The sequence below is a fragment of the Antechinus flavipes genome, chromosome 5 (assembly GCF_016432865.1).
Source record: "Antechinus flavipes isolate AdamAnt ecotype Samford, QLD, Australia chromosome 5, AdamAnt_v2, whole genome shotgun sequence".
NCBI lineage: Eukaryota > Metazoa > Chordata > Mammalia > Dasyuromorphia > Dasyuridae > Antechinus > Antechinus flavipes.
In genome coordinates this window covers 197,360,577-197,369,850 of record NC_067402.1, presented here as the reverse complement: position 1 = coordinate 197,369,850, position 9,274 = coordinate 197,360,577, and the positions used below count along the sequence as shown (strand labels likewise).

Here is a 9,274-nt window from a genome sequence, read left to right as displayed (position 1 = left end):
AGAACAGCAAATAGTAAAATTGTGGGATGATGATTTTAGCCTTCATACTCTAATTAGATGAGAACACTATTCTAACAAATAAATTAATCAATCAATCATTGGCTTTAGTGTGAAAAGTCCATAGCAAGAGGGTTGCCAAAAGAAAGAAAAGGTCATTGAAGGATTTTTTAATACACAGAAAAAACTCAAACAAAAATTCAGGGGAAAAAAAGACAAACTATATAGCTTTGAAAATAACATGTTGAATTTATTATATACTTTTAAAAGAGTAAGCTATTCACAATATTCACATATTCCATACTATCCTCTTCTGTTCTACTTTGTAAATGGAAATATTCTCTTTTTGGGGCATTTATTAGGTTCAGAATAAAAGAAATAAAATGTTAAAACGACTCTTTGGTGTTTATCCCACTTTGTGGGACTTTTAGGATAAATCATATTGTCCTTTGTCAAAGGCTTTCTTGATATTCATTGAGATAATTTTATATATAATTATATGAATAGTTTCTAATTCTTCTGATTCCATACCTGATATAAATCCAACTTGGTTAACAGTGAATAATTTTTTAGGTGCATTTTCCTCTTAGATTTTATGTTTAAATTTTTCATCAATATTCATTAGCATATTGAACTATAATTCTCTTTATTTTCCTTCCTTTACATATTACAACTATATTTCACTAATCATTAAGGGAGGTTTGGTGAGATGTTTTCTTTATCAATTTTTGAAAATAATTTTCATAGTATAGGTATTTGCTGCTTTTTAGATAATTGATTGAATTGATATATAACGGTTTTCTGAGATCCAGTTGTTTAAGATCACTATTTCAAATTCTGTTAACTTGGGTGTTTTATATTTTTGTAGGTAATCCTTATTTTTTTTTTAAATCTCAATTTGAACAGCTTATAATTTGGTTTAGTTAGGTTCTGATAATTAAAAAAAATTCTCCTCTATTCCTTTATTCGTTTTTTCATTTTGAGAATTTTTTTCCCCAGTCTTCTTTAGATCAAGTTAAGTTCCTTAGAAGTAGTGATTACTTAATTCATTGAATTTAATAATAGTAGTTAACATTTATATAGTGTTTACTATATGCTAAGCATTGTACTAAGTGCTTTACAATTATTATCTCATCTGATTCTCACAACCCTAGAATGCTTTTATTACACCTCTTTTTTTACAATTGAGAAAACTGAGGCAAATAGAGGTTAAAGTGACTTGCCTAGAGTCACAAAATTAAATGTCTGATGCTAAATTTGAACTCAGGTGATTAATAAATGTTGGTTAATTGATTGGCTAAAAGTTTGTTGACTTATTAGTCTTTTCAGAAACTGAGGTTTATTAATTTTGTAAAAGTTTTCCATTTTATTTTTTCTTTGAATTTTAAAGATTTTCTTTCTTTTTTTAAATAATTATAACTTTTTATTGACAGTATATATGCATGGGTAATATTTTATAACATACCTTGGACTCACTTCTGTTCTGATATTCCCCTTCCCTCCCTCCACCCCCTCCCCTAGATGGCAAGCAGTCTTATGCATGTTAAATGTATTATAGTATATCCTAGATACAATATATGTGTGCAGAACCAAACAGTTCTCTTGTTGCACAGGGCAAATTGGATTCAGAAAGTAAAAATAAGAAGAAAAACAAAAATGCAAACAATTTACACTCATTTCCCAGTGTTCCTTCTCTGGGTATAGCTAATTCTGTTCATCATTGATCAATTGGAACTGAAGATATCCATTTCTGCCAGAATACCTCCTCATACAGTATTGTTGTTGAAGTGTATAATGATCTCCTGGTTTAAAGATTTTCTTATTTTGGTTTAAAAAATGTAACTATTCTCTATCACACCCAGAGTTGTTGCCATGAAAAATTAGGAAAAGAGAAGTGATTGTTAGTAAATAACATTTTTTGTCAAGTTTTTATGACACTGATCTTGAGAATGTTAGTATGGAACTAACTTCATAGAGTTGTTGATGTGTAGAGATGTGGAGAAACCATGCAAGCTGAAGGACAGGGAATCACTCCCTGAGAATTCATTGGTTGGGATAAGGAATTGAAGAACCATGACTAAATAATGAAAGTCAGGCAGGAGTGTGAGCAGACAAAAGCAGAGGCTGGTGAGACAGACAAAGAAGCAAGCAGTGAGTTGTAGACATGGCAATAAGGGGTCACAGAAATGGTGAGGCAAGTTTAATTCACAGTAGGGTTACATGACTGGAGTAGAATGTGGTTCCTATAGGTTTTTGGATGAACTCGAGGACCCTCGGACTGATGTGAACCAATTTAGTGATTTGGTTGCAACAGGGTTCATTTACAGGGTGAGCACAAAGGATTGTTGTTAAGCTAAGCTCAAAGCATAGCTTACTTTCTGGAGCTTAACTGTGGAAAACAGGGTGACTCCTAATAGTGAAAAGAGAGGAATGAAAAGAGAGGAGGTAGTCTTAGCATGAGGATCCTGTTCAGCTATTAACTTGAGGTAACTGTCAAATTAAAGATGAGTTATAACATGTATTTTTTTTTTCTTTAAAGGTAACAACCCCTCCCCATCAAACACTAAATTAAAAATTCTGAAAATTAAGAAATCCATTAAATAGGATAGGAATAAATAGATCTTTCCTTCATATGATAAAAAGTATTTTAAGGGCATGATGGAACACACTTTTAATTCTTGCTACTTTCTTTTAAATTTTTTTTTAATTTAATGTAATGTAAAAAAAATGACAAAAAAATTGTCATGTGCAAAGGAAATCATAAGAGTATTCAAAATATATAATAATAAATTTCCATTTCAAGAAAACATATATTATATTAGAAGTATTCATAACTATCCATTTTTTTTTTGCTTCCTAGTAGGTTTTCTTTTCTTTTCTGATGTGCACTTTTTACTTTATTCTTTTCCCCCCATTCCTCCTTTTCACCTCCCCCAAGCAACCTGTAGTTAATCATGGATATGTTTATGTCTCTCTCTCTCTCTCTCTCTCTCACACACACACACACACACACTCATCAGACACACATACACAAATATACATACCCATAAATACACATATATACACTCACTTATATATACATACTCATATATACACACACCTAAAACAATATTAATAGGTTGCCATATAATGTAGATTTTTCTCTTGATGGAATCTTTTTAAAGTTTGACTAAGACCCCTACTTTTTTGTTTAGTAAATTCTATTATTGAGCATTGTTATTATGTCTGTGTATATCTTTTTTTTTTCCTATCCCTGTTAACTCTTCTTCTTTACCTCTGTGTGGGACTGGTGCTTAGACCCGCTTTCCCAAATTAACTAATCAGAGACATCTTCAGGTACAAAGAGTGTACATTTATTTAGTCCTTGCAGGGAGAGGCCCAGACACACCTGGAAGCCATCCCAGCTCCCACCATGTGTTCGTGGAACCTGACCAGCTTCCAGCTTGTCGGGGATTTAAAAAAGCATAAGACCCAAATCTTTTCATTGGATAGACTAAAAGGATGTAACCATCATTGACCAATAGTCACCAATGTTGTCTGCTTCCCACAGGTCACTTCACTTCCTGAGGGTCTGATCATCACGAGACCATGTGACTCCCTGAAACCCAGGGTTCAAGAACTCATCTTCTGAATCCTGGGATCATGTGACTTAGTCTCAAGCTGAGTAAACTTCATCCAGTCAATCCCATTCACCCTTAGCTGTTAACTTGCCTTATTATTTAATATCCCTGTTGCCATTCCACTCTCCACTATAAATCCTTCCTTTATCTCATTCCCTTTAATCTACATTCCTTATCCCACTGCCTTAAATCAATACACACTTCTATATTCCACCTTATCCTATTCCTTCCCCCTTTATTTCTTTATAGATTTTGGAGGATGCTATATATCCTTCATGGAACTGAATATACATACACACACACATATATATACACACACATTGTTTTCTGTTTAACTCATTCCAGATATGAGTAGGTTTTCAGAATTCCCAGACCTTTTTCCTTATCTAATGCCTGTGCCAGTTCTTCCCCTGCACCTCATTTTATAGTATAATTATTCTTTTTACCTTTTCCTAGATGATTTTGCTTTTTAGAGTCACATCATACTCAGCTCTGCCCTAACCTTTCTTTTGAACTACCCAAATACTGATGCCAATCTTAGACATACAGATTATATTTCTACATATAAAACATAAACAATTTGTGCTTGTTTGGTCCCTTGAAATTGTTTTTTTTTATGTTGACTCTTATATGTCACATTTTCTATTGAGTTTAGGTTTGATTGAGACAAAACCCTGAAAATCCTGTGAGTGCATTGGATGTCCTTTTTTTTTCATTCAACATTATGCTTAATTTTGCTGGATATAATATTTTTGGCCACAGGCCTAGTTCTTTTGATTATTAATATATTAATTCTAGGACCTATGAGTATTTTATTGCAGCTACTCATAAAACTTGTACAAACATTGAGGTCCAGCATATTTGAATTGTTTGTTTGTTTCTTGTAAAATTTTCTTTTTGATCTGGGTGTTTAGAAATTCAACAATAATATTCCTATGTGTTTTCCTTGTAAAATCTCTTTGGGGTCGTGATCAGTAGATTTTTTTCTATTTCTATTTTTCCCTCTTGTTCTATCACTTCAGGACAATTTTCTTTAATTATTTCTTGTATCATTGTGTCAAGGTGCTTTTTTGGGTCACAGCTTTCAGGTAGTCCAATTATTTTTATGTTTTATCTTTTTGTTTTTCTTACAAGACATTTCACATTCTCCTCTACTTTTTCATTCTTTTTGTTTTGTTTTGTTATTTTTTTAATCACTTTTAGCTTCACTGGCTTCCCCTTGCCTAATTTTAAGTTTCAAAGAATCATTTTTTCTTTAAGACTGGATCTCCTTTTTAAGTTGGTTAACTTTCTTTTCGTAGTCATCATTGTGTTTTTCTTGGATGATTCTTTTTTTAATTATTTTTTTCTTATTCTATCTCACTTGATTTTTAAAATCTTTTTTGAGTTCTATAAATTCTTTCTGGAAAGGTAGTCATTTCATATTATTCTTTGAGGTAAGAGAGGCTTTTTTTTTTTTTTTTTACTTCAATGCCCTCCTCTGAAGATGAACCTCTGTTTCCTTGCATTCCCACAACAACTTTCTACGATAGGGTCTTTCTCCTTTGCCTGTTCATATTTTTTTTTAATTAGAATTTATTAATATAATTACCTCTAATCTTAGGGTGGGAAGGAATGGTGCCTCTGGCTTCACTTCAATTCTCCCCTTGGGCCTGGAATCCCAAACCAAGAACTTCACTCTCCTATAAGTGCCCATAATCATCAGCTTCCCTGCCCCCCTGCTTCCGCACTCACTGGGTGTGCTTGTTCCTTTTCTCCCAGGGTGGCATCTAAGCAGCACAGCTGGGCCCAGCATGCCTAATTAGTCTAGGTTCCCTCAATCTTCCCAGACTCAGACCCCCACTTTATACATTATTGGGAAGATAAAGTTCCTATAATTTAGCCTGAGGCTACCTCCAATCCCTAGTTGTCTCAGAACTCCCTGCTTACTGTTTTTGTGGAGTATCCTGGAGGTGTTTACACTTTACACAGGTTAAATCTTGGACTTTGCAGTCTTCTTGGGTTATCTAGGAGGATCCCTGTTTTGCCTCAAGTCTTTGTTTTTCCAGTCTATATTTACCCCGAGGAACAATTGTATCTTGTTTGTAGGGAAAATACGGAGAGCTTGGAATTTTCCAACCTACTCCACCATCTTCCCCCATACATTAACTTCTAACATACATTAGTATGTTTTAAAATCTAACTTTTCTTCATAGCAGCATTTTTTCTTAAGAAAATTCCAAAAAAATTGGCACATTTTCATCATTATGATTTTCTTTAACATACTTATATATTTTTTATTTTATTTTTTATTATAGCTTTTTATATACAAAATACATGCATGGGTAATTTTTCAACACTGACCCTTGCAAACACTTCTGTTCCAACTTTTCCCCTCCTTCCCTCCCACCCTCTCCCCTAGATGGCAGGTAGTCCCATACATGTTAAATATAATATACTTATTTTTTAAGTGTTTTTATGTTTTGATCCACTCATTCAAGATGTACAACTCTCCAACCCAATATTGTTTGGTGTTAACTTTTGAAATGGTTTTGATGGCTTGAATAAGACCCCAACAAAAAGACCCTAGGTCTTTGGTTGCTAAGTGGGCCATACAGAGTGTCATTAACAGGAGAAGGCCTGAATTACTACATACAATTTATTGTACATTTTCTGAGGCAAGTAAGGAGGAACATTGACAGAATTATCTTGTTCTTAAGTGGGCTCTTTTGTAGTCCTTACGTGAGTCTTTGTTGCAGTTGAATTCCTTGTCAAATTCCTTGAACTGACAACATTTCCGCGACTCTTCAGTTACTGCATCCAATCAGAAGGCCAAGCTATAGAAGTCAGCCACTGAGATTATTTTTCTCCTAAAAAAAAAGTACCCCATTTCTTAGCTAATTCCTTTTAGGATTTTAGCCTAAAGTGTCACAATGGCTATACATTTAGATTCCTGATGGTGAGTTCTGCTAAGGAACTTAGCCCACCTCTTTCTCTTGTTCATAGTTAAAGCCTTTGTCTCTTGATTTGGAGATGATCTAAACGTTAAAATTCTTTAGAAACATTTCACAGAGAGCAACACTTGTCACCTCTACTGAGATGTTGAAGCCCAAGAAGAACCAAACTGCCATCTGGGAATTCCTTTCTAAGGAGAGAGTAAGGATACCCACATGCCAGAACACCCTGAGCCTGTCATGAAGGCTACGCAGTCTCTAAAGTCTCATGGCTATGTTAAGAAGCCCTTTGCATGGAGGCATTTCTACTGGTATCTCAACAATGAGGGTATTCGGTGCCTTCCCCTGTCCTGAGACTGTGCCTGACACACTCTGCAGAAGTCATCCTGAGACAGGAATTCCAGGCCAAGACCTAAAGAGCTGGAGGGTGAGCAGCCTGCCCTGAGTGAAGCTGACAGAGACACATACAGAGGAAGTGCTGACAAGAAGGCTGACCCTGGGGCTGGGTCATCAACAGAATTCCAGTTTTGAGGGGTATTGGTTGTGGATGTGGTCAATAAAAACTGTAGAGATATGTTTCTTATTGAGTAAAATTTGGGAAAAAAAACCATAAACATTTTGTGACATCGGGCTGAAATCCCAATACATTTTTTGGGTTCAAATCTTGCACCACATCAGTTTAAGCAATTCTAAGAATTTCCATTTGGTCTTAGCTTAAATTTAGCCAAAAAGAGTTCAAAATATTCTTTTCTTCCAATGATCTGTTCTCTGGATCTCCCTGAATGACCCAAATAGATCTGAGGATGTCTCAAACTTGGGTGGGATTGAATTTTCTTGTCCAGTTTTAATGGCACTCCCAAAGATTTGCTATTGATTGCTTCCTTATCAATCTTGTGTTTCAGAAGCCACATCCAATGCTCCTACTAATGCTTTCTAGCCACCTGGACCTAGGATTCTGTGACTCCTTCCTCTATTTCAAAAGTCCCTATTTGCACTGACACAATTATTATTCTCCCTTTGATGAAGTGAATAAGATTCCAGCAAAAGGCCATGTCCCCACTAGCAACCCAGTGTCTAAGTGGGCCATAAGAAGGGAAGGGGAGAAGCATTAACAAGATTATCTTGTTCTTAAAGGGTCTTTGTGGCAATGGGCCCTTGTTGAATTCCTTGCATTGATAGAATTATATTGACCCCACAGTGACTGTTTACAATCAGGAGTTCAAGCCACTAGTATGCTAACCTTGCCTTTGAGTCTTTTTCCTTGTTAATTTTGAGTTTATTAAGAATTTTGCTCAATTTATGGTTTCTTTCTTCTGATTAATTATCAATTCTAGGGAATTTTAGTCACTTACTAAACATCATAATAAAACTTTTGCCTCTTGTTAGAAATATGCTATAAAGATATGAAGGACTCAGGAGTGTATGAAGTAAGTTGTTTATTTACAGTTCTTCCACAAAATGGGTGATCCATCTGGGGGCACCAGGATCCACCTGGGCAGATCCATACTTACAACCTTTTATTTCCTATCCTCAAGCCAAGGTCCCTTCCTCATTGTCCCAGTTAGCTGGGAATGATGAAATTCACAGACTTCTTGATCCTTCTATTACATGTTCCTCTTTGTCATTTTCCCCTTCCTCATCATAAAATTCATGTTCAAAAAGTGTCTGAATACTCCTTTGTGGAGGAGAGGTTAATATTAATTAACTCATTAAGCAAGTGCACATAGTGCTTACAGTTACTTTTTACCTAGTTTTGGGTGTGATTTTTTTTTTTTATCACTTTATTGGCTCAATATCTTGTTTTGTACAACTTAGCTAACATGACTTTTCTCTAAGTCTTTGTCCTATATGGAAATATAATTTATAAATTGCTCACACTTTTGACTGGAAAATGGCCTGAACTTGTGAATTCTTTCTGGATTATTCATGATTTCTTGTACCCCTCCCACCAAGCCACAATTGTCCTTGCCTTCTGCAAAAATTTTACTAATTAGTTGCCCACACTAGTTGTTATGTTATAGCTAAATGTTGAAGCTCTTCTAGTAGGGTTCTAATCCAAAGGCAGGATCTAATTTCCCCTAACATAGGCTTGGTATAGGATATGGCAGTCCCACGGTTGGGGGAGGAATGGTGGACACAAATCCAAGCTATCAAACCATTATTCTTTATGAAATTCATCTCCTTCATCCCTTCCTATGTAGATCCTTATGGAGGAGCTGGCTGCATTGCCACCTACATGTCTCCATGTATAAATAAGTCCCCATTTTAGCAATTTAAAAAGGACAAAAGGGCAATCTTCATGGAGTGGATACTTATTTAAACTGCTCTTTGGAACTCTTCTGGAGAGAAAATCTCTAATGGTTTCATTAGATTATACCCTTAGCAGTCATTGCTCCAGTGATTCATCAAGTTACTGTTTGAACTTCTCTTTCAATTTAGCAGTTTCTTATAGGTGAAAGCCTGCCCACTCCCTGCTTCCTCAGGGTGTTCCCCTCCTCTTCGAGCAGCTTCTTCCCCAGGCTCCGGGGTACAGATCAGATGGTTTCCTGGGTGCGGCCAGTCAAGTGTCAACCTGGCTACAGTTATGAGCTTATCAGTCATGCTGAAATGCTTACATCTAGAGAGATTCCCTTGACTTTCATGGTTGGTATCTCCACTAGTTTCCCCTCAGTTTCCATCGTATGAAGCTTAAAAGTTAAGGTTCTGTCTCTCACTGCTGAATGT

The 9,274-nt window shown here is 35.5% G+C and overlaps 1 pseudogene; it reads left to right on the top strand.

Moving 5' to 3' along the window:
- Nucleotides 1-351: 351 nt before the first annotated feature.
- LOC127538950 (40S ribosomal protein S10-like) lies at nucleotides 352-8,844 on the top strand (annotated as a pseudogene).
- Nucleotides 8,845-9,274: the final 430 nt, after the last annotated feature.